This window comes from Malus domestica, chromosome 04 (assembly GCF_042453785.1).
Source record: "Malus domestica chromosome 04, GDT2T_hap1".
Lineage (NCBI taxonomy): Eukaryota > Viridiplantae > Streptophyta > Magnoliopsida > Rosales > Rosaceae > Malus > Malus domestica.
In genome coordinates this window covers 9,804,601-9,830,015 of record NC_091664.1, presented here as the reverse complement: position 1 = coordinate 9,830,015, position 25,415 = coordinate 9,804,601, and the positions used below count along the sequence as shown (strand labels likewise).

The 25,415-nt window shown below is 40.3% G+C and overlaps 6 non-coding genes across 6 annotated transcripts; all 6 read right to left on the bottom strand.

Annotated features, from left to right (window-relative positions):
* Positions 1–8,072: 8,072 nt before the first annotated feature.
* On the bottom strand, positions 8,073–8,191 carry LOC114824622 (5S ribosomal RNA). The gene has a single exon (XR_003772906.1). It is a non-coding gene; the product is annotated as a 5S ribosomal RNA (ribosomal RNA).
* A 381-nt stretch (positions 8,192–8,572) lies between these two features.
* On the bottom strand, positions 8,573–8,691 carry LOC114824625 (5S ribosomal RNA). Its single transcript, XR_003772909.1, has one exon. It is a non-coding gene; the product is annotated as a 5S ribosomal RNA (ribosomal RNA).
* A 366-nt stretch (positions 8,692–9,057) lies between these two features.
* Positions 9,058–9,177, bottom strand: LOC114824620 (5S ribosomal RNA). Its single transcript, XR_003772904.1, has one exon. It is a non-coding gene; the product is annotated as a 5S ribosomal RNA (ribosomal RNA).
* Positions 9,178–9,554: 377 nt separating this feature from the next.
* Positions 9,555–9,673, bottom strand: LOC114824614 (5S ribosomal RNA). The gene has a single exon (XR_003772898.1). It is a non-coding gene; the product is annotated as a 5S ribosomal RNA (ribosomal RNA).
* A 14,879-nt stretch (positions 9,674–24,552) lies between these two features.
* Positions 24,553–24,671, bottom strand: LOC114824611 (5S ribosomal RNA). The gene has a single exon (XR_003772895.1). It is a non-coding gene; the product is annotated as a 5S ribosomal RNA (ribosomal RNA).
* A 396-nt stretch (positions 24,672–25,067) lies between these two features.
* LOC114824616 (5S ribosomal RNA) lies at positions 25,068–25,186 on the bottom strand. Its single transcript, XR_003772900.1, has one exon. It is a non-coding gene; the product is annotated as a 5S ribosomal RNA (ribosomal RNA).
* Between the last annotated feature and the right edge of the window lie 229 nt (positions 25,187–25,415).

The window sequence follows — 25,415 nt, the reverse complement described above, 5'->3', positions numbered from 1 at the left end:
GAACTGTGAGACACTGAAGCTGTCTTTTTACACTGCCAAGAAACTCGATTACAACCAAGAAACACCATATAGCCTGTAATAGATCTACGAGTGCTGATATCTACTGCCCAAACAGAGTCAGAATAGGCTGAAATAGTAGTAGGAGAGGCTGACTTGTATGTCAATCCATATGACAATGCACTTTGAAGATATTGAATAATGCGTTTGACTAAGAAGAAATGACCATTTGTAGGCTGGAGAAAAACTTTGGTGAAGAGGTTTGCATATATTGACAAACAACATTCACAGCATGAGAAATGTCAAGTATGGTGAATGTTAAATATTGAAGAGCACCAACAAGACTACGGTATAATGTCGGATCAAACAATGGAACTCCTTCTGAATGCAACAATTGAGTATGTGGTGTTGATGGTGTTGGAGCAGCCTTACAATTCTCCATACTAGCCTTCTTGATTAAGTCATTGGCATATTTAGTTTGATTAACAAATAGATCACCATTGCTTTGATATTGAATTTGAAGGCCAAGGAAATAGGTAAGAGGTCTCATATCCTTAAGACCAAATAATTCACTAAGGGTATCAATAATAGACTGAACCTGAGATGAATTAGATCCTGTGATGATGATATCATCAATGTAGAGAAGCAAGATGACCATATTAAGTCCATCATTTTTCATGAAAGGACTAGCATTAGAGGAGGATACAACAAACCCCAAGGCTAACAATCCTCCTGTAAACTTAGAATGCCAAGCTCTAGGTGCCTGTTTAAGGCAATAGAGACATTTAACCAGCCTACAAACATGTGTTCGTTTTTGTGTATCAACAAAGCCATGGGGTTGATACATATAAACTTCATCCTGCAAATCTCTATAAAGAAAAGTGTTTTTGATATCCAATTAATGAAGAGACCATTCTTATGAAGTTGCAAGTGCCAAAATTATTCTCACAATAGAATGCCTTACAACAAGGCTAAAAGTAATTGAATAATCAATTCCTTGCTCTTATGTAAAACCTTGAGCAACTATGCTTTGTACCTTGCAATAGTACCATTGAAATGCTTTTTGACTTTATAGACCCATTTACAACCAACAACAGACCTATCAAAATGAGGATGAACCAAAATCTAAGTGCCCTGAGTTTTGAGAGCATCAAACTCTTTTTCCGTGGCTGTTTGCCAAACTGAACTTTTAGAAGCACCTTTAAAAGTTTTAGGTTCCTCTATATAACAAATATCAGCTAGAAATGTATAACCAGTGTAACTCACATAAGTAGCATTGATAAGCAAAGACTTGAGTTCAGATGGTTCAAACTGAGCATCAGTATAACTAGTAGAATTATGTAAAAAGGCTGAATAATTTGGCCTAGTAATAGCACCAGTTTTAACCGAGTTTGCATGGGATGAGCATTAGAAGAAGATAATGGTGTAATTGAGGAACTATCAGAACTAAAGGCTGATTCAAAGGGAATAAGTACCTGAAGTTGAGAAGAATCGAGGATAGGTAACAAAGATGGTTGTAAAGGAGGAGTAACACTTTGAGCTATTGTATTGTCAAATTCCTGTTCAATAAACCCAAAAGATGAAGAATTTGGAGTAGCACTTTAAATATCAATTGAATTAACATAATGTTCTGGCTGACATCCCTATGGTTAAGTAACAATAACTGGTGTATGAAGTCTGGAAGCAAAAGAAGATAGCCCAGTGTTTAACCTTGCTGGAAACATACCCTCATCATGGATGACATGCCTGGAAATCAGTAATTTTTTGGATTGTAACTGATAACAAATTACCTCTTTATAACCAACTGCATAGCCTAAGAAGATACACAAAATGGACCCAGGCTAAAGTTTGTTGCTGTTATATGGTCTGATGTAGGGATAAACAGCTGAGTCAAAGATCTTTAAATGACTTAACTAAGGGATTTTTTTATGCAAAGCAGAAAAATGAGAATCCATGTGCTAAATCTTTGTAGGCATTTGATTTATCAAGTATGCTACATAAGAACATACATGAAACCAAAAGGATTGAGCCAAACCAGCAATAGACAATAGAGTAATTGCAGTCTCAATAATATGCATGTTCCTCCTCTCAACAAATCTATTTTGTTGAGGAGTATAAGGACAAGAAATCGATGCATAATTCCTTTGTAATTCAAAAATTTGATAAGCTGTTAGGTCCTTGTCAACTTGAAGGGCCTTCTCAAAAATACCAAATTATAGTCAAGTTTTCTCTAAGACAGTCGTTAAGAGAACAAAACTTTCATTGCTCACCAGATCGTCAGCTAGAAGGTTGTTCAGGCACTCTCTGGAAAAATCGAGACCTTTCATTTGAAAAGCTTGCAAAGCTGAGAGGGATAGAGTTTTTTGTAGTTTGGTCAGAGCATTAGACTCGAACGGAGCTACAGAAGGGTTTGCTGTCCCAGATGTGCTAGCAAGATAAGCGTCAAGCTTGACTTACCATGAAGGCTATACAAACAAAAAGGTTAGATGAGGAAATCTAAAAGAATGAATGACAAAAAATAAGTGTGTTTTAAACATGTCGATAAGTGACTTCGGCCATATCTTATGGGTTGTTAGTAGAACCCAGAGAGCTTAATGGGTGAGCCCAATGTTTAAGACAACTCTTCAATTCATATGGCTAATGAAGGATAGAATTCAAGAGCTTTCTTAAATGTTGGGCTCGCCCATTAAGCTCTCTGGTTTGACTAACAACCCAGAAGATATGGCCGAAGTCACTTCTCAATAGGTCTAAGAACATTTCTCTTTCATCATTCACTCTTTTAGATTTCCTCCTCTAACCTTTTTATTTGTACAACCTTCATGGGAAGTTGAGCTTGGCGCCCTTCGTGGCCACGAAATATAGACAATGCCCTTCAGCACACTAAATTTTCAATGAAATGAACAACTGGGCACCTGATAGTTAACAATTTTACTTCAATTTTGCAATCTAAGACAAGTAAAAATTGAAATGAAAAGAGACTTACAAAGGCCGAGGTGACGTCTTGGGTAGGGATGCCAAGATATTGGTCATGAGGATGAATCGACGTCTCTACTGGCTTCGACGGTTGCCTTAGGATTGGTGCGGCTAGTCGCTTCGACCTGTGGATGGGTATCACCCTGGCCTAGACTAGGCATAATGGATGCAATAGCCTCGCCTTTATCCAGAGGAAAGGGAGTAGCATTCGGTTACCCAGCTGGTCGAGGACGTCTCACTAAAGGACTTGGCTCGTTGTTGCCATTCTAATAACAAGAGTAAGAAAATTCAGCAAAGTCAATTTAGATATATAAGATGAATGCTAGAGTGTTCATATACCTCTTTGACCAAAATGAATAGTACAATGACGATATTTGGATTGGATAAGAGAGTCGCTGTGGCGAAGTCGGCCATTGCCTCGTCAAGAATAGAGTCGGTTTTTAGACTGACAACGGTTACGTCAAGTTGGGGACCGGCCAGAGGTTGAGTTACAAGTTCCTCGATTACTGAGCTATGTGTTGTCTGTTCAACCAAGATGGCAGGTTTTGCCATAGGTTGTGGAGTGGCCGTTTGGTTAGCAGTTAGGGTCGAAGGATCTGGTAGCATCCTTATGGGTACCTTAGCAACATGATGATGATGAGTGGTTTTAGGAATGGTCGCTCTTATGTCTTGGCTTAAGATGATGAAAATCTTACGTGCCCTTTCTTCATCCGTGTTGAGGTTGTGCGACGTCGATAGTTGTCCTGGTCGAGGGACGGGGTCGTTTACCCGTCACCATTGGCCTAACAACAATATCTGTCGAATTTGGCATAGTCGAGGCCACTTTTTGAGGAACAGTTGAGGTAATAGTGGCTTGCGCAGTGTTGGAAATATGCCCTGAAAGTCAATCTTTGGAAGAAATCTTTCAGGACAAATATATGGATGTATGGATGAATCTTATACATCAAATGGCAAAGACACGAATTAGGACTATCTCAATAAACGAAATATGTCCTAAATAGTGTATCCATGGACAATGGATCGATTGAAGAAGTAATCTAATGATGTTAGACTACAGAGACCTTCTTCATATAACCAGATGTCCAAAAAGGTTCCTGATCGTTGGATTGTCGGAGGGATACTGACAATGCGGAGACCGGTACATACTATGTCTGCTTCAATTGGAAGGATGGAAAGTCTCACCCCATTCGTGTTGTGACACTAAGACAAGTATGTAGGTGCTCATTAAGGGAATGAGTTCACTGAACACAATTAAACGGGAGTACTTGCATGGAGGTCTACTCACATGTCAAGCAAGTAACTCTAATGGTTGGAAAGATGTAAGTAATCCTTAGACCTGAGGCATCGTCGTTGTCTTGTGGTTAAGTACTTAATCTTTGATTATGTCAAAGTCTCCCCATTCGAGGGTGTCCACGGCATAATTGGGGTTAAGCCACTTAGTCATGAAGGCAAGTGTATGCGCAACAAGGAATCTCTAATCCTCGATAAGAGAGGAAGAATACTCTAAGATATGATTCGGGAATCTTCGGCCGAAGTATCGAGCGTAATAAAGGAAAGCGTTCCTATACGACTCAATTGGATCATATAAGAAGGAATAATCACATTAGGGGTTTGACATGATATATCCATACCCTAATGATGTGATTGAGAGTATTGTATTAGAGAAGGATTGAATTACATTGTAATTCCAACTGACTAGGTTCTTTGAATAAACTTCTACATTAGCTTGGGTAGCTATGACATATGGTTAGATGTCACTCATAGCTTGTGAGTTCTTCTAGATGATTAGATGTAGTCGTCAAAGAAGAAAGGTGAATTAAAATGAGGTTTTAATTCACTAAGTGATTGAATTAAATATAAGCAATTGGATTAATGCCAATCACCTCACTGCCTTGCTAATTAGAACCTAAAAGATTGTTCACCACAACACTATTGTAGTGAGTAACTAATGGATGATGGAAACAATTAATTGGATTAATTATGTGTTGTGATTAATTTAGAAAAGTCTAAAGAAATCATAAAAGCGATAAAGATCGTTTTGGGCTTAAAGAAACGTTCGGGTTTAATTAGGCCCATTGGGCCTAAACCCATTGGGCTTTTATTCAAGCATTGGATGACTTGAAATAACAAAAGCCCAAAGCCCAAAAACAACACAAAGGGGCCGGCCACTTTAGGTGAGGAAAGGTGAGATATTTAGTCAAGTGTTGACTAGGTTTTCTTTTTTGTCTATATAAGCAACTTTATAGAGATAAAGTTCATGAGGGTTTTTGTGAGTTTTGAACAACAAAAGAGGCAAAAGAAAATAGCCATCTTGAACCACAAAGGCCGGCCACCAAAGGGGGGTTTTTACTAACATCTCTTACACCCTTTTGGTTATTCCTTCATCCTTCTCACTACACTAGTGGGTGAGGATCTTTAGAGGTTTCCTACTTTGGGAACTTGAAGAGAACCTAGGAGCACTCATTGTAACAAAGTGGAGGAGGCAAGGAGGGAAGCTAGGCTCAAGGATTTCAAGGAGCAAAGGCCTTGGAGGTGGTCCATCCTTGGTCTTAAGTCTAGATCAAGAGGTATAAGACTAACCTTCACTTTGTTCTTGATTCTAAAATTGTTTTGATGCATTATATATAAACCTATGAACCTTGAAGGGGATTTGCATTACTATAGCTTTGATAATATGTTATAAATGCTTCCGCTGCTTTCGTATATTAAATTTGATTTGTATATGCATGATAGTCATTATGAAATCCCATTCTAGAATCTCATAAATTTCCCTTCACGCAGCAGCAGTATTCACTAGGGTTGTGGTGGTCGAAGTTATTTTGGGAGAAGTGGTCTCGGCAACAACAACCTTCTTTAGGGGAGGGGCGAGTTTTTTCTTAGTCGCGACCATTGCGACTACTTCAGCCCGCTTTATTGAATGGCCACTGGAACAACTAGTTTAAAGTCAGGTCGAATATATAGCAAAACATTGGGAATAAAAGTACCTTGGGTCGTGTCTCCGGATTTTGGAGCAAGAGTTTTATTTAGTAGATCACCAAAGATTTTGTTTATGGTTTCTTCAACTAACGTGCTAAAGAAATCTTTGGTGTAAATGTCTCACCAATCAGCAAGGGTACAGGTACCGTGGGTTTTAGGGGTATTTAGCCGAAGGCGAAATTTGGTGCACCATTCTTTAAACTATTTCTCCACTTCTTCACATTCTCTTTCCTAAGAACTAGAGAGTCGTCATTGGCTCAGAAGTGAGCGGGAAGTGAGCAGAGGCATGGGGCAGCCCTGAAGATAGCCTAGTTGTCGAGCCACAAAATAGGGATGGAAGACTTCTCAACTGGCTCGCTTAGCATCACAACCGAAAGGGAGATTGAGAGCCATTACAAATGATCCCCAGTTTTTTCGGAGATCGGTGTCTTCTAACTCCTCCCATAAAGATGTGGGAAGTCTGATAGATAAATGATAGTCTATTCGACGACATATTAAGAAATCATCATTGGTGAGGTCATCTAGGTTGAAGAAATATTTAAAAATCTCTTCGGCTGAGTGAGTTGGGGTGGGGCGGGAAGCCAGTTGAAGGCCCATTACTTCAGAAGAATCAAAATTGAAACTCTTTGGCCTTAAAGTGGTAAAATAGACCTGCAACTAGAGTTGGAAGACCCAGAGTAGGCCTTTCTGGTGCTGGTTGATTTTTCAATAGTTTGCCTTCGCTAGGAAGTGTGTAAGGTTGGTAAGAATGGTGAGAATAAGGGCCAGATAGTGACCACTGGCCAGGGCTTCAGCCACTGACATGTTCTCAACAAGGCATTTGTTTAACTTAGTACAAAAGATGAACTTATTGTACCAGTAGAACAAGAAAGCCTCGTGTTCTCCCTTCTTGAGTTTTTATTTTTCCCGACGATGAAATAGTTGATAAGTGTGTTGTAGTTGAAGAAGTTCTTGTGCAGCTTGTTCACTTTGTCTTTTGGCACTTCCTATTGGTTTTCCTTTTTTTAGAAAGATTGCTTTCAGGTCCAAGTCCAATTGATATTGAGAGAGAGTGGTAACAATGGGAGACCAGATGTAACAACCTGTCTCCAAATATTTCAGTTTTTATAAATTTAAAACATGAATTTACAAATATACCCTAATGAAGAAAGCCTTGACTTTCGTTGACTCGTTCTATGACATGTAGGAACTTTTCTTTTATTTTTATTCACATAGCACTCGTTGCTATGAGCATGTAGGAGTAAGCAGAATTAAATTCGGAGTTACGATGAACATTTTACTGAATTACAAAGTTGAAGGGTAAAGTAGTCAATTCACTATTCTAGATATCAGGGTTTGATATTTGTTTTATTTTATTAATTTTTTTGGTGGGTTTTTGTGGCTATGGGACCCACACCTTACTTCCCCTCCTTCTCCGTGTCATTTTCCTCCCTAAACTCTATCGTCTCCCTCATTTCTTTCTCCTTGTTTCTCCCCCCTCATCTCTGCAACTCTCTCTCTGAGCTTCCACAACCAACAACAACAACACCGCCTCCACCACCACTAGCCTTACCACTTCAGCGAGCACCATCATCATCTATAAACCCTCCCACCTCCCTTTCTCGGACTCTTTCATTTCCCTCAAACTCTCTTTCCTTTCTGTCGGACCCATGACACCATTACTATTCGCCATAGCTCCTCCGGCAAACTACACCACCAAGCAGCAATTTCGACGAAAGTTACCACCCTTATAACCCAGAAACTAGAAACATAGGGAAAACACCCCAACTCCCTCTATGTCTTACTGCGTCGTGGCTACCATGGCCACTATTCATCATCTCCAGCGACCTCTAGCCCATGCCGACATAGGTAAGCTTCAAAAACATTCTAAACCTTCTCATTTTATTCTCATGGTTCGGTTTTTATTGTGTTGGTGTGTTTTGAACGACGAAATTGCACAAAATCAGCAAGAGTAAAGAACCGAGTTTTCGGCAAGGAATATAGCGGCTTTCAAGCCATTTTCCCGCCACGATCAAGGAACCCAACGGTATATTTTGATTCCTTGTTTCTCGAGCTTCAATTTGATATATTGATTTGCTAATTTTAGTTGAGAAAAATATGAAAAAAAGAAGAAGAAAAAAGGCTAGGGGATGCAACACAAGGACTTCCCAGAAGGTCACCCATCATAGTACTACTATCGCCCAAACTTTCTTAACTTCGGAGTTTTGATGGGATCCGGTGCATGTGAGTTGGTATGATCGCATCTTTTAATCTATAACTTGTAATTGTACATAATCGTTTCTTTGGCCATCACCCTATAACCTTTATGCATGTGTGAATCACATCAGCTTCAAACGTTCGCACGAATTTCAAAAATATTAATCAAGACGATCCCTCGAAATTTAACAAAACAAAGGTAAATAAATAAATTTAATTAATAGTCTTTCTCATCCATCTATTTCATCTCCCAAGGAATATTAATCAAGGCGATCCCTAGAAAATTCAAATAAATAGAATTAATAGTCTTTCCCATTCCTTTCTTTCATCTCCCAATCACGAGACTCGGTTATGAACGACGCGCAAGACAAATAAGCCGCTAAAAATATGCAAAAAAAAAAATATGAAAAAAGAAAAGAAAAAAGGTTAGGGGATGCATCACGAGGACTTCCTAGGAGGTCACCCATCCTAGTACTACTCTTTCCCGAACTCACTTAACTATGGAGTTTTGATGGGATCCGGTGCATGTGAGTTGGTATGATCGCATCCGTTGGTCTATGACTTGTAATTGTACATAATTGTTTCTTTGGTCATCACCCTATAACCTTTATGCAGGTGCAAATCACATCGGCTTCAAACATTCGCACAAATTTCAAAAGACGATCTCTCGAAATTTAACAAAAAAAAGGTAAATAAATAAATTTAATTAATACTCTTTCTCATCTACTTATTTCATCTCCCAAGGAATATTAATCAAGACGATCCCTCGAAATTCAAAAAAGAGAAGTAATAGTTTTTCCCATTCCTTTCTTTCATCTCCCAAGCACGAGACTCGGTTATGAACAACGTGCGCCACAAATAAGCCGCAAAAATACGTAAAAATAAAATTATGAAAAAAAGAAGAAAAAAGGGTGGGGGATGCAACACTAAGACTTCCTAGGAGGTCACCCATCCTAGTACTACTCTCACCCAAACTCGCTTAACTTCGGAGTTCTAATGGAATCCGGTGCATATGAGTTGGGTATGATCACATCCATTAGTCTATGACTTGTAATTGTACATAATCGTTTCTTTAGCCATCACCCTGTAACCTTTATGCATGTGCAAATCACATCGGCTTCAAATGTTCGCACGAATTTCAAAAATATTAATCAAGCCGATCCCTCGAAATTTAACAAAAAAAAGGTAAATAAATAAATTTAATTAATAGTCTTTCTCATCTATTTATTTCATCTCCCAAGGAATATTAATCAAGACGATCCCTCGAAAATTTAAAAAATAGAATTAATAGTCTTTCCCATTCCTTTCTTTCATCTCCCAAGCACGAGACTTGGTTATAAACGATGCGCGCCACAAATAAGCCGCTCAAAGTACGAAAAAAAAATTATGAAAAAAAAAAGAAAAAAGGCTAGGGGATGCAACATGAGAACTTCCCAAGAGGTCATCCATCCTAGAACTACTCTCCCCTAAACTCGCTTAACTTCGGAGTTCTGATGGGATCCGGTGCATGTGAGTTGGTATGATCGCATCCGTTAGTCTATGACTTGTAATTGATCGCATCCGTTAGTCTATGACTTGTAATTGTACATAATTGTTTCTTTGGCCATCACCCTGTAACCTTTATGCATGTGCAAATCACATCGGCTTCAAACGTTCGGTCGAATTTCAAAAATAGTAATCAAGACTGTTGATGCACAAAATCAATGAACACTTTGGTACAACAAGTGTGTAGCTTGTGACCTTCGCTAGATTGCTCCGGTCACTAGTTTGGATAAGTATGTAAATGGATAGAGACAGGAAAGCAAACACAAGATGTACCTGGTTCACCCAGATTGGCTACGTCCACGGGGTAGAGGAGTTCTCATTAATTGTGAATGGTTTACACAAGTACATAGGTTCAAGCTCTCTTTTAGTGAGTACTAGTGAATGATTTAGTACAAATGACATTAGGGATTATTGTGGGAGAATGATCTCCTTTTATAGAAGAGAGTTTCTAGCTTTGCTATGACATTGACACGTGTTGTGTTGTGATTGGCCTCTGATATTGACACGTGTCGCGCTTTCATTGGCCTTTTGGTTGGAGGGAAACTCTTCTAGGTCCTTGACGGTATAACGTTGACTGGTGCTTGGTAGTTTCGGGATTGGTCAAGTATGGTACAAACAGTGCTCCCTTAAGTTCCCAAGTGAGGGAGACTCCTCAGTTGGGGACTTGCAAGATCCAAGCCGCTGAGTAATCACGAAACTTCTAAGTACGGAAGTGTGGTATTGTTTTCACTTGCCTTATCTGTCTTATAGGTAGATGTGGCATCTTCTCTGGAAGTACTTTTCCGCCATCCAGGGGTGGTATCTTTAACCAATGGAGATGCACAAGGTAATGTATCAATTTCACTTGAAGCTTACTTGTAGTTTTGAACTTGGTCAAGCCCGATACAAACCCTATTGTAGGAGTCCCCTAAGTTTCTGAGGGAGGAGATCTGCCGAAAGAGGTGACAGACAAGGTAAGCAATCTGAGTTCCAAGCAATTAGTCTCAGATCAGCAGTTTGATTTCTAGTTCCGGTTGATTTTTCTCATTCTTGAACTAGGTTGGAGGGTTTTCTGGCTTCCTCTAGAGTATAAAGTCGACTCAAGAATTTGAGGGTCAAAACAAGTCCATCAAATCAAGAGTGCATTTGACCTTGATGATATGGGATACTTTTGCTGTTGACAAAGTAATAGATGAATCGGCACATGTTCTGTTGTGCTTGTCTTCACATGCTTCCTTGTATCATTCTCACTTGCCTTATCTGTTCCTCAGGCAGATGTGGTATCTTTTCTGGAAGCATAAGATGTTGAAGATGAGTACTCAAGAGCAATGCCAAGTAAGTAATCAAGCAAGGAGTTCCAGGTAGTCAGTTCCTGATTGGAAGCTTAATTCCAAGTGCTAACTGATTGCTTTTTTTCTTCTTGTCTTGCAAGTAAGAACAAGGGCAAAGGAAAAGACAGGGAAAAAACATGATATGGGATACTCTTGCTTTTAACCCTGATGATATGAAATACTCTTGCTCTAGTGTGGCTTATTTGCAGAGGTATTATCGGGGGGAAATTGAGTATTTCGAAAGACTTTGCTGAGAGTGCCCTCTCGGATGTGAAGAAAAGTTAAGCATTTTTTTTTATTTGTAGATCCACCTGGGTGTGGAGGATGAAGGTCGACATATATAGGAATTGTCCCAACAGTGAGTAGTAACGTTGTTTCTTTACCCTTCTCGATCATATCAATGCAGTGGAAACTGCAAGATTCACATATTTTAACTTTGTCAGAGCACTTTGAAAAATTGGTCTGTGGTATCTGGAAAGCTGATGTTGCGTGTGAAGATTGCAGACAAGCTTTATCCAAGGAAATCTGGCTCTCGAAGTTCAAAAAGCGGTGCCTCTTCGATTTTTGAACAAGTAATCCTGTCGGGGATCTGGTTCTTGAGATTCGGAGAACGTTGCCTCTTCAATTTTTGAGAAAGCAATCCTGTTGGGAGTCTGGCTTTCGAGATTTGGAGAGCAGTGCCTCTTCGATTTTTTAGAAAGCAATCCTAGTAGGAGTTTGGCTCTCTAGATTCGGAGAGCGGTGCCACTTCGATTTTTGAGCAAGTAATCATGGTGGGAGTCTGGCCCTCAAGATTCGGAGAGTGGTGCCTCTTCAATTTTCGAGAAAGAAATCCTAGTGGGAGTATGGCTCTTGAGATTCGGAGAGCGGTGACTCTTCGATTTTTGAGCAAGTAATCCTGTTGGGAATGTTTTCTCGATGTGAGTAAAGGTTGGGCATTTTTGCCAGTCTGCCTTGCGACGGATCACAGAGGTTGACACACATATGGACTTTTCAGTTATCAAGCAGTGGTGTTGTTCCTTTACCCTTGTGGGTAATGGTAGGGTAGCTGGACCTTCAAAATTTATGTGTCTAAACTTTGTCAGAGATGTTTGGCAAAGTTATCTGTCGTACCCGATGAGCTGATGTTGCGTGTGGGGATTGTTGATATATTTTACTCAGGAAAATCTGCTTCTCGAAATCTGGAGAGTGGTGCCTCTTTGATTTTTGAACAAACGGCCATGTTGCCCTTTCTTTTATAGGGGCACCAATTGTGTACAAGAAGTAAGTTCAGTGAGTTATTGCTTGTAGGAATTTTCCCATTGTTTTTGTACTTCAGAGATTTATTGGACCACATTTCTCCTTCATCATTTTTAAAAATGTCTAGCCCATCTGACCGTCGTTTTGATTTGAACTTTGGTGAAGAGGCAGCCATGCCTCCTTAAGACAACATATAGCGCCCATCCTTCTTATCCCCTATTGGTCATTTTATCGTTGGGGACTCTGTGATGAAGAATGATATGACCGCTGCGGTGGTGGCCAGGAACCTTCTCACTCTCAAAGATAACATACTACTTTCCAAACGGTCTGATGAGTTGGCTGTTAAGGATTCTCTGCTCTCAGTGTTCAATGTGCAGGTTCTGTGTCTAATATGGCCCAACGCCTATTTGCTCGAACCCGCCAGGTTGAATCATTAGCGGCTGAAGTGATAAGTTTCAAACAAGAAATTAAAAGGCTTAAGCATGAGAATAAACAGTTGCACAGACTCACAGATGACTATGTTACAAACATGAAGAGGAAGCTTGACCAACTGCAGGAATCTGATAGTCAGATTTTACTTAATCATCAGAGGTTTGTGGGTTTGTTCCAAAGGCATTTATTGCCTTCGTCTTTTGGCGCTGTACTGCGTAATGAAACTCCAAATGATCAACCTCCAGTGCCTCCTTCTTCTGGGGTTCTGCCTAGTACTGAGGCTCCGAATGATCACCCTCTGGTGCCTTCTCTTTCTGGGGCTCTGCCGACTTTTGAGACTTCTCCTGAGCAACATTTGTGAAGGCTCCCTCTTGTTTGTTTATTTTAATTCATGTATATGTACATATTTGTAACTTATCGGAGATATCAATAAATAAGTTTTACTTCATTTCAATGTATTGTGTTAAATACACCAAAGCCTTCTTCACTAAGTTCTTTGAATTTTTTCTTTTGTTGAAGCTTGTATGTTGAAGCTTTATGAATGAAGCATGTAGGTTGAGGTAGTGCTCCCTTAATTTCCTGAGTGAGGAAAACTTCTCGGTTGGAGACTTGAAAGATCCAAGTCACTGAGTAGTCGTGAAGCTTCCAAGCACCGAGATGTAGTATCGTATGGTAGGAGTCCCCCAAGTCTCCGGTTAAGAGAGTTGATGAAGGAGGTGTCTTGCTAGTAGTCAAGTTTCCAAAGTAAACTTCACCATTTTCCTTTCCAAGTGGTAGCCCAAAACTCCTTCTTCATATATATTTGTTATGAAAGTTGTTAGGCCCAAAGAAAAGGAGGCCTAAACCTTTTTCTATTTTTTTTTCTTTTAATTTTTTAATTTTTTAATTTTTTTAATTTTTTAATTTTTTTTTAATTTTTTTAATTTTTTTTTAATTTTCCAATTTCCGAAGTTTCGAATTTCCGAAAAAAAAAAAATATATATATATATATATATATATATATATATATTTTAAGCTTTATAGGTGAAGTTTTGGTGTTGAAGCTTTGAGGTTGAAACTTTGTTGGGTACCATGAATTGATTTTGCTTCACACTATCTTGATCAAGAGTGTGTGAAGCTTTTGGCATTTGTAGTTGCAGCTCTGGTGTTGAAGCTTTGTAGGTGAAGCATTTGTGTTGAAGCTTTGTAGGTGAAGCTTTGAAGTTAAAGCTTTTGTAGGTGAAGCTTTGGAGTTGAAGCGTTGGTGTTGAAACTTTGTAGGTGAAGCTTTTGTGTTAAAACTTTGTAGGTGAAGCTTTGGTGTTAAAGCTTTTGTTGGCACCATAAATTGGTTTTGCTTCACACTGTCTTGATCAAAAGTGTGTGAGGCTTTTGAGAATTGTAGTTGCCCTTCATTGATGAAGCTTTTGTTGGCACCATAAATTGGTTTTGCTTCACACTGTTTTGATCAAGAGTGTGTGAGCTTTTGTGAATTGTGGTTGAACTCCTTTGATGTAGCTTTTGTTGGCACTATAATTGGTTTTGCTTTACACTATCTTGATCAAGAGTGTGTGAAGCTTTGAGTGTGAAGCAAAACCAATTTTTAGTGCCAACAAAAGCTTCATCGAAGGAGTTCAACCACAATTCTCAAAAGTTACACACACTAGTGTGTGGAGCTTTTGAGAATTGTGGTTGCCCTCCATTGATGAAGCTATTGTTGGCATCATAAATTGGTTTTGCTTCACACTGTCTTGATCAAGAGTGTGTGAAGCTTTTGAGAACTGTATTTGCCCTATATTGATGAAGCGCTTGTTGGCACCATAAATTGGTTTTGCTTCACACTGTCTTGATCAAGAGTGTGTGAAGCTTTTGAGAATTGTGGTTGCCTTCCATTGATGAAGCTCTTGTTGGCACCATAAATTGGTTTTACTTCACATTGTCTTGATCAAGAGTGTGTGAAGCTTTTGAGAATTGTAGTTATTCTCCATTGATGAAGCTTTTGATTTCCACCATAAATTGGTTTTGCTTCACACTATCTTGATCAAGAGTGTATGAAGCTTTTGATAGGAGCATATTTATGCAACTTAGTTAGCTTGTTTCTTGGCATTTACTTAGTTTAATTCTAGTTTTTTTAGTACTTTAAGCTATTTTTGTGTGTTTGTAGGTTCAAATAACAAAGTTGGCAACAAAGTGCTATTTGGAGCATTTTAGAGCATTTTTGGGCCAAGATTGGATAGTGCAAGCATGGAGACATGAGGATGGACGTTTTTGAAGATTAGAAGGCTAGAAATCAGCATGTGTGTGAGCAAGTGTGTTGACCTACAACTACAAACATCCATCCACTACACCCATTACATCCACTCATTACTAAACATCCATCCACTACACCCATTACATCCACTCCATCCACTACACCCATTACATCCACTCATTACCAAACACTCATCCACCACACCCATTACATCCACTCATTACCACAACACTCATCCACTACACCCATTACATCCACTCATTACCAAACATCCATCTACTATACCCATTACATCCACTCATTACCAAACATCCATCCACTACACCCATTACATCCACTCATTACCAAACACTCATCCACTACACACATTACATCCACTCATTACCAAACATCCATCCACTACACCCATTACATCCACTTATTACCAAACACTCATCCACTACACCCATTACATCCACTCATTACCAAACATCCATCCACTACACCCATTACATCTCATTACCCATTACATCCACTCATTACCAAACACTCATCCACTACACCCATTACATCCACTCATTACCAAACATCCATCCACTACACCCATTACATCCACTCATTACTAAACACTCATCCATCACACCCATTACATCCACCCATTACATCCACTCATTACCAAACATCCATCCACTACACCCATTACATCCACTCATTACTAAACACTCATCCATCACACCCATTACATCCACTCATTACCAAACACTCATCCACTACACCCATTACATCCACTCATTACCAAACATCCATCCACTACACCCATTACATCCACTCATTACCAAACACTCATCCATCACACCCATTACATCCACTCATTACCAAACACTCACCCACTACACCCATTACATCCACTCATTACCACAACATACACCGCTACCACCTTAATTAGATGGTGGTCCTCTCCCTAGCCTATAAATACATCCACCCTTCACCATAACAAAGGAGAAGAGGGATCTATCCAAAGACACATTCACACGGACAGTTTAGGGAGAAGGGAGGAAGACACATTTTGCCGCAAGGCAGAGTCTTTTCTTCTTAATACATTCAGCCATTCCCTTCCATATATCCACATGCATCCATCAAACCACACCTTATGCCGCAACAAAGAGAAGAATGAGGACCCTTGGACGTGCTTGCCATTCAAGTTGGATTGTTGGAGCGTTTTTAGGTGTTTTCATTCTTTTGTTTTCAATGTCTAAATTTGTTTAACTTTGCTTTGTGAGTATGAGGAACTAAACCCCCCTTAGCTAGGGGGAATTCGAAGCCATGAACATACTTGCAATATGAATTGATTGCCTTCAGTTGTGATTTCATAAGTTGTGAATTCAATTTGTTTAACTGCTTGATTGATAACTTATTCGTGTATGTTTATTAAGAGTGCACACTTAGTTTGCATGCATGAATATGATGCTAGAGTATAAGGGAGTTTCACTTAATAGTTACAAACTTATATTCACAAGTAGTGGAGGTCGCTTATAAACGATCGCGTTAAATGAATTCTTGGCAGGAGTTTCATGCTCATCATAGTAATGAATGCCTCGTCAATACTTATAGTTTTCATAATGCTTAATGATCTTTGATTGTATCTTTATTGTGATGTTCACGAAAAGGACTTTTGAAGAATGCTTGAATTGTTGTATGCGTTGTCCCATCCAATTCAATAACTTAAGGAGAACTTGAAGGTTAATTTAAGTCGACTTAATTAACCTAGGGTGTTGAGTTTCATGATTTATCGAAAGAACAACTGAAAATTGGTTTATGTGCAAGTGTGTCATGTGTGGAGAAGAACCCTTTAGCTAGCCCATCATCCATAGTTTACCCAAATTCGTCCAAAATCTGTGTTAGTTTACAATCTGTTTGTTTTGTTTGCAAATTCGTCAAAATCAAATCCCCCTTTACTTTAAAGTGTTTTATTAGTCAAAATCTATTTTAATTTGTGTTTTTAAGTGTCTTGAGTCAAGTTAGAACCTAATTTCATCCAAAACCATCCTTAGAGTCAGTTTAGAGTCTAATTCATTGTTTTAAGCTGTTTTGAGTCTTTTAAACTAGTTTTGAGTCTTTTTAGTTTGTATTGCATCTTTTGAGTCTAGTTTGGTGTTTTAAACTTAATTTTATGTTTTTAAGTCAGTTTAGAGGTTATTAGCAAGCCCTCCTAATCCCCGGTCCAGAACGATCCCTACTTATATTCTTTACTACAATTGATACAAGAGGGTTTAATTTGTGTGTTAAGTAAAATTCGCATCATATACTGTGAAGCTGTTCGTTTTGTATAGTCTTGTTGACATATACTTAGACTTTGTTTCATGTTGGAAGCATGTTGAAGCTTTGAACCTGAGTGTTTCATTACTAGGAATGTAAAAGGATTAGGATCGAGTTGTCTAAATCACCTCTTTATTGAATTCATGCCAAATAGTCTTCGTTACATAGGATGCCAAATGGTTGAAGCTTAACACTTATACAATGTGAGTTTACTTGTAATAGTACTTCAAGTGATCAGCATTCCATTGATGGCCAAGGGTCTTGCCATCGGAGCTTCTAAGCTTGTAGGAGCCAGGGCGACTGATGCCAACAACTTCAAACAGTCCATCCTAGTTTGGACGAAGTGTTCATTCACTCGGGACTCTGTCGCAAAGTAACCTTTACTTCAATACCCAGTCTCCTACTTTGAAAGAATGAGGTTTGACCCTTGAGTCATAGTAGTTGGAGATGCGCTGCTTATAGGCGACATTCCTCAAGTGAGCCTGGTTTCTGTGTTCCTCGACTAGATCTAAGTTGAGGGTAAGTTGTTTGTCATTTTTGCTTTGCACGTAGTTCTGGACTCGGAACGTTGCTTGCTCAAGGTCAACTGGGATAACTACCTCTGTACCAAAGGCAAGTAAGAATGGGGTTTCTCCTGTTGATGTCCTATAGAAAGTGCGGTATGACCAAAGAACTTGGGGTACAAATTCTGGCCAACAACCTTTAGCCTTGTCCAAGCTAGGTTTCAAGGTTCGCTTGATTATTTTGTTGATGGCTTCAACTTGTCCATTAGACTGGGGATGAGCTGGGGAGGCAAAACATAAGTTGATGTTGAACTTAGAGCAGAGCATCCTGTACTTATTGTTGTTGAATTGTCGCCCGTTGTCAATGATTATTGCATTGGGAATGCCGAATCTACAAAGGATGTCCTTCCATACGAAGTCTTCTATTTATGCCTCAGTAATGGTTGTCAAAGGTTCTACTTCAGCCCACTTTATGAAGTAGTCAACTGCAACAATTGAATAGCAAACCTTGCCCTTCCCTGCAGGCATTGGGCCTATCAAATCAAGTCCCTATTGAGCCAAGGGCCAATGGCTGATCATAGGAGTGAACGGCTCGGAAGGGGAGTGAGGAATAGTTACGTAGCGTTGACACTTATCACATAAGCGAGATATTCTGATGGCATCTTGGTGGAGTGTTGGCCAGTAATATCCTTAGTGAAAAGCCTTGTGTGTTAGGGATCGAGATCCAGCATGATCTCCGCAGACTCCTTCATGTATTTCCCGAATGACAGTTTCTGCCTCCACGGGCGTAAGGCATCTTAGGTATAGTAGGTTAAAATCCCATTTGTAGAGTTGGTCATTAATGATCAAGTAATATGTAGCCTTGTATCGAATCTGCTTAGCTTGGACTTTGTCATTTGGAAGGGTGCCATTAGCAATAAATCTATAAATCGGGGTAATCCAATTATCCCCCTGTTGTAAGTTGCACACTTCCATATCCATGGTGCTTGGTGCTGCCAACAATTCGACCTGAATTTTTCTCCCAATCTTGTCTTCCACCGCTGAGGCAAGGCGACCCAAAGCATTTGCATGATTGTTTGCTGCTCGAGGAATTTGGGTGATCTGGTAGTGGAAGTGCTTGAGCAACAATTGTGTTTGTGCCAGATATGCTGCCATGGAGCTATCCTTAGTGTCAAAGTTGTTGGTGACCTGGTTAATCACCAATTGGGAGTCACTGAAAATATCAATTTGTTTAACCCCAAGGTGTTTGGCCAAACATAAGCCTGCTAGGAGGGCTTCATATTTGGCCTCATTGTTCGACGCCTTGAATATGAAACGAAGAGTGTACTCCATCGCCATTTTGTTAGGGGTCGTAAAGACTAGTCCTGCTCCACAACCCTGTTGGTTTGACGAGCCATCAACATATAGACTCCATGCTAGGGCTGTTGGTTCTATTTTTTGAGCTTCCGAGGGTAATGAAACCACTTCTTTAGGCGTAGAAACAATGTCAACAGGATATGTGAAGTCGGCGATGAAGTCTGCCACTGCTTGGCCCTTCTCAGCTGACTTTGGTTGGTAGGAGATGTCAAACTCACCCAATGTTATCGCCCATTTGATCATTCACCCGAAAGTGTCAGGACTTTGGAGTATCTGTCGAAGAGGATGATTGGTAAGCACGATGATGGAGTATGCTTGGAAGTAAAGGCGAAGTTTTCAAGCAGACATGACCAATGCTAGAGCCAATTTCTCAATGTTAGAGTATCGTGTCTCCGTATCTTGTAACGCATTGCTAGCGTAGTAGACAGGCCGTTCGACATTACCATATTTTCGAATGAGAACAGAACTTACTGCTGAAGTCGATACCGACAGATAGATAATGAGAGTGTCATTAACCTCAGGTTTGGAAAGAAAATGGGCTTTACTCATGTAGTCTTTGAGGTTCTTGAATGCCTCGACACATTCACCAGTCCATGTAATGTACTTCTTACTTCCTTTAAGTGCTTTGAAGAAATGAGCACATCTGTCTATGGCCTTAGAGATGAACCTAGTTAAGGCTGCCACCTTGCTAGTAAGGCTATGAATGTCTTTTGAAGTTACCGATTCCTTCACGTCGAGGATTGCTTTGATATTCTCGGGATTAGCCTCAATGCCTCGTTGGCTTATCATGAAGCCTAAGAATTTGCCAGAGCCTACACCGAAGGCACATTTGTTGGGGTTCAACCTCATTCGATACCTCTTCAGAATGGTGAAAGTTTCAGATAGGTTGGTGATGTGTTGGTCAGCATGTTTGTTCTTGACTAGCATATCATTAACGTAAACTTCCATGCTCTTCCCAATCTGTTCGGCGAACATTAAATTGACCAGTCTCTGATAAGTTGCTCCTACATTCTTTAAGCCGAAAGGCATAACTTTATAGCAATATAGTCCCCTGTCAGTAGTGAAGGCTGTGTGTTCTTGTTCCGGAGGGTTCATGAGGATTTGGTTGTATCCTGAGTAAGCATCCGTGAAGCTCAGGAGTTCACACCCTACTGTAGAGTCTATAAGTCTGTCTATGAGAGGAAGAGGAAAGCTATCCTTCGGGCATCCTTTGTTTAGGTCGGTGTAATCTACACACATTCTCCACAAGACCTTTTGGAGCAGGAGACTTTCTTTAGTCAGATTTTTCTTAACAAGGACCACATTTGCTACCCATGTTGGGTAATTGACTTCGCGGACGAAGCCTATGCCTTTGAGTTTTTCAACTTTTGCCTTCATTGCTTCATATCATTTAGCGTCATTTATGGTTTAGGGGTCAATACTTAAGCGATGACATATGATATCGGGAGAGATGCCTGGCATGTCCTCGTATGACCATACGAAGACCTCAGTTTTCTCTTGCCAAAAAGAGATGAATGCCAACCGAATGGGTGGTGACAACGTGGTGTCAATCTTCACCATGCGATATGGATAATCTTTTGAGATAGAAACCTTCTCCAACTCTTCAGTGGGTTGTGCTTGCTGGGTGATAGAGTCGTCTCAAGGATCGTCGGGTTGACTGTTGCCACCATGAAGATCCAAGTTGGCTTCGTTCGGGTTGGTCTTTATGACTTGGTCATGTATAGAAAGGGTTTCCTTGGGCACAGACAAGTGCTGTTGCTTGACCGAAGTGTTGTAACATGACCGTGCACTAAGTTGATCTCCTCTTGATGTAACCATTGTCATAGGGGGTTAGAAATTTCATCAACAACATATGTGTGGATACCATGGCCTTGGGATCATTGATGCCTGTGCGTCCAAAGATGACATTATATGCCGTTGGGCAATCAACCACCAGGAAGTTAGTGGTAATGGTAGCTGTGTAAGGTCATGTACCAATGGTGAAAGGTAAGTGTATGCTCCTTAAAGGTTGCACGATATCACCGGAGAAGCTTATCAAAGGAGAAATCGAGCGATCGAGCAAGTGTTCAGCAACATTAAGTGCCTTGAAAGCTTCAGCAACATGATATTGACCGAAGCCCCCGTGTCTACTAGGATTCATTGTACTTCAAAGTTGGCTATGTGAGCTTCCACGATCAATGGGTCATTGTGAAGGTAGATGATACCTCTTTCTTCCTCAAGGTAGAAACATATTGGATCCCAATTAGGCTTTTGATACTTGGCTCCCTTGATGTCTTCCACGTGAAACACTTGATGACCAGGCCTTAAAGCTCATTCGCTGTTTTTCATGGCTCTGTTGGAAGATTCAGATATGGGTGTACTGCCGCTTATGGAATAAATCACATTCATCTGGCGTTGGTTACGGTTATCCCTTGAAGGATGAAGGAGAAATTGATCAATTTTTCCTTCACACGCTAAAGCTTCAACATGATCACAAATGGTGATACACTTCTCGCCGTCATGGCCGTTATGCTCGTGGTAGCAGCAAAACGTGCTCGTGTTCTTCGTGGGCTTGTAACCCGATGGCCTCGGCATTGGCTTCGGTATCAGGTGTGCTATGCTGGGGTAAATGGCCATGCGTGTGGCGTTCAAAGGTGTGTATGTCTCATACCTCGGAGTAGGGCCTGTCCTGAAACGTGTTTGGCCCAATGTGTTGACTGCCTGGGGGTAGGCATTATCGTGGCGATACCCTTGGTTATCGCGATAGTGTCCCTTACTCTTTTTACTAAAATGAGACTGGTGAGGATGGAAATCTTTCATTTTGCCCTAACGTTGATATGTCTGTTGACTTGGCAAAGTATTAAGTAAGGTAGGGGAAGGCACCACTGCTGTTTGGAAGGTCGAGGTCTTCTCATTTGGTTGGATCTGGCTTCCACTCCCTACTTGCTGATAAGGGGTGGCTGTGGGGGGTTTCCCTTGATATGTCCTTGCCCCGGCGGAGGCATGGTTGTAAGCTTGTGCCATCACCTCAGAGTAAGTCTTCCAAGTGTTGGCATTGATCATGTACTTAAAGAAACAGTCACGTAGTCCTGCTATGAAGGCTTTAAGGGCATTCTTATCGTATGCCTCGGCACAATGGAAATACTCATGGCTGAAGCGGCCAGCATACATACGTAATGACTCGTCTGGCTTTTGGTGAATAGTGTACAAGTCATCCGCAGAGTGCAAGCGATTGGTTTGGAAAATGTGTTAAGAAACAAACAGTTTCCTCAATTCCTCAAATGAGTCTACCGTTTCAGGTGGAAGACGAAAATACCAATTTAGAGCTCCGCCAGAGAGGGTGAAGGGGAAGAGAAGACATCGCTCTTCATCAGTGTGCATCCGGTATGCCATGGTGGACTCAAAGAGGTTAAGGTGTTCAATCGGGTCCTCTTTTCCAGTATAGAGTTGCAAGCTAAGCTTTTGCTTTGTCTTTTCTTGGAGGGGGGTGTCAAGGATCCTTCTTGTAAGAGGGCGAGGCCTAGGTTGGTTCCACTCAGGTATCGCAGCTTGTCGTTCGACCTTCAACTTGTTTACTTCCTTAAGGAGTTGTAGGACAATAGGGTCTTGAATGGAGTCATGTACCACTGGAGCTTTCTTTCGTAAATCTCCATCTCCTCTTGTAAGTAGGAAGGTCTGATCAAGAACATGTGATTTATCCCCGGACTCGCCGTACTGACTTCCAAGGTATGTTTGTTAGAACATCTCTGAGTCCCATATACCTTCGTGTTTCTCTAGGACCTGTTACCCCTTCCTCAAATTGGTAGCCGGCCTGGGACATGGGAGGGGACCAAGTCTTTCAGAGACCCTTGAGTCATTGATCTTCGAGCTTACATGGATGAGATTGTCTCGACGTTGCTTTAAGAAGTCTCGATAGTCGTAAAAGAGGACTTTCGATCCTTCCACTCCTTCTGTAAGGAGGTGTCTTCCTCTAGTTCTCCTGCTTCGGGTCGAAACAACTGGGTTGAGAGAAGTCTCATGTTAATCAATGTTTTGATGATTAGCTCGCTCCTCATCAGGGATACCCATGTCAAAGGAAGGTGACCCTCTGTGTTGGGGGGTACCCAGATGATGGTTGATGTCCATAGGGGTAACAAGCTCGTGTGTTTGAGTACGCATAGTTTCGTGGAGCGTCTCAAAGAGCTTCTCATACTACTCTTGGAGGACCTCATTCTTCATTGTTATCTTGTTGTTCTGAGCTTCTAACTTATCGACTTTAGCTTGAAGATCAACCAACTTTCCTTCCTCCTTTCGTTGCCTCGCACCAGGTGCAAGAGAGGTGTGATTTTGTGTGCTGTGGCTTCCTTCGCTCCCCATGTTGGAGAGGGATGCCTGGTCAAAAAAGAGTGTACGAATGGTGGAAACTAGCTTAACAAAGCTGAAGAGAGTGGGAATAAGTGTCGTTCCCACATATAGAGCCAAATGTCGATGCACAAAATCAGTGGGGACTTTGGTACAACAAAAAATGTTAAGTTTGTGACCTTCGCTAGATTGCTCCGATCACTAGTGTGGATAAGTATGTAAATGGATAGGGATAGGGAAGCAAACACAAGATGTACGTGGTTCACCCAGATTGGCTACGTCCACGGAGTAGAGGAGTTCTCATTAATTGTGAAGGGTTTACACAAGTACATAGGTTCAAGCTCTCCTTTAGTGAGTACTAGTGAATAATTTAGAACAAATGACATTCAGAAATATTCTAGGAGAATGATCTCCTTTTATAGAAGAGAGTTTCTAGTTTATTCTGACATTGACACGTGTCGTGTTATGATTGGCTTCTGATGTTGACACGTGTCACGCTATGATTGGCTTCTAATGTCGACATGTGTCGCGCTGTGATTGGCCTCCTAGTTGGAGTGAAACTCTTCTGGGTCCTTGACGATATAACTTTGACCGGTGCTCAGTAGTTTCAGGATTGGTCAAGTATGGTACAAGCAAAAGCTAAATAAATAAATTTAATTAACAGTCTTTCTCATCTATTTTTTTCATCTCCCAAGGAATTTTAATCAAGACGATCCCTTGAAAATTCAAAAAATAGAATTAATAGTCTTTCCCATTCATTTCTTTCATCTCCCAGGCACGAGACTCGGTTATGAACGGCGCATGAATTTCAAAAATATTAATCACATCGGCTTCCGCGGCCATCACCCTGCAACCTTTATGCATGTGCAAATCACATCGGCTTCAAACGTTCGCACGAATTTCAAAAATATTAATCAAGATGATCCTACTAAATTTAACAAAAAAAAGGTAAATAAATAAATTTAATTAACAGTCGTTCTCATCTATTTATTTCATCTCCCATGGAATATTAATCAAGACGATCCCTTGAAAATTCAAAAAATAGAATTAATAGTCTTTCCCATTCCTTTCTTTCATCTCCCAAGCACAAGACTCGGTTATGAAGGATGCGCGCCACAAATACACTCCTAAAAATACGCAAAAAAAAAAAAAATCATGAAAAGAAAAAAAAAAGATTGGGGGGATGCAACACGAGGACTTCCCTGGAGGTCACCCAACCTAGTACTACACTTGCCCAAACTCGCTTAACTTCGGAGTTCTGATGGGATCCGGTGCATGTGAGTTGGTATGATCGCATCCGTTAATCTATGACTTGTAATTGTACATAATCGTTTCCTTGGCCATCACCCCGTAACCTTTATGCATGTGTAAATCACATCGCCTCCAAATGTTCACACGAATTTCAAAAATATTAATCGAGACGATCCTTCTAAATTTAAGAAAAAAAAGGTAAATAAATAAATTTAATTCACAGTCTTTCTCATCTATTTATTTCATCTCCCAAGGAATGTTAAACAAGACGATCCCTCGAAAATTCAAAAAATAGAATGAATAGTCTTTCCCATTCCTTTCTTTAATCTCCCAAGCAAGAGAATCGGTTATGAACGACATGCACCACAAATACGCAGCTAAAAATACGCAAAAAAAAAAATAAAAAATAAAAAATCATGAAAAGAAAAAAGAAAAAAGGCTGGGGGTATGCAACACGAGGACTTCCCAGGAGGTCACCCATCCTAGTACTACTCTCGTCCAAACTTGCTTAACTTCGAAGTTCGGATGGGATCCGCTGCATGTGAGTTGGTATCATCGCATCCTTTATTCTATGACTTGTAATTGTACATAATCATTTCCTTGGCCATCACCCTGTAACCTTTATGCATGTGCAAATCACATCGGCTTCAAACATTCGCACGAATTTTAAAAATATTAATCAAGACAATCCTTCTAAATTTAACAAACAAAAAGTAAATAAATAAATTTAATTAACAGTCTTTGTCATCTATTTATTTCATCTCCCAAAGAATATTAATCAAGAAGATCCCT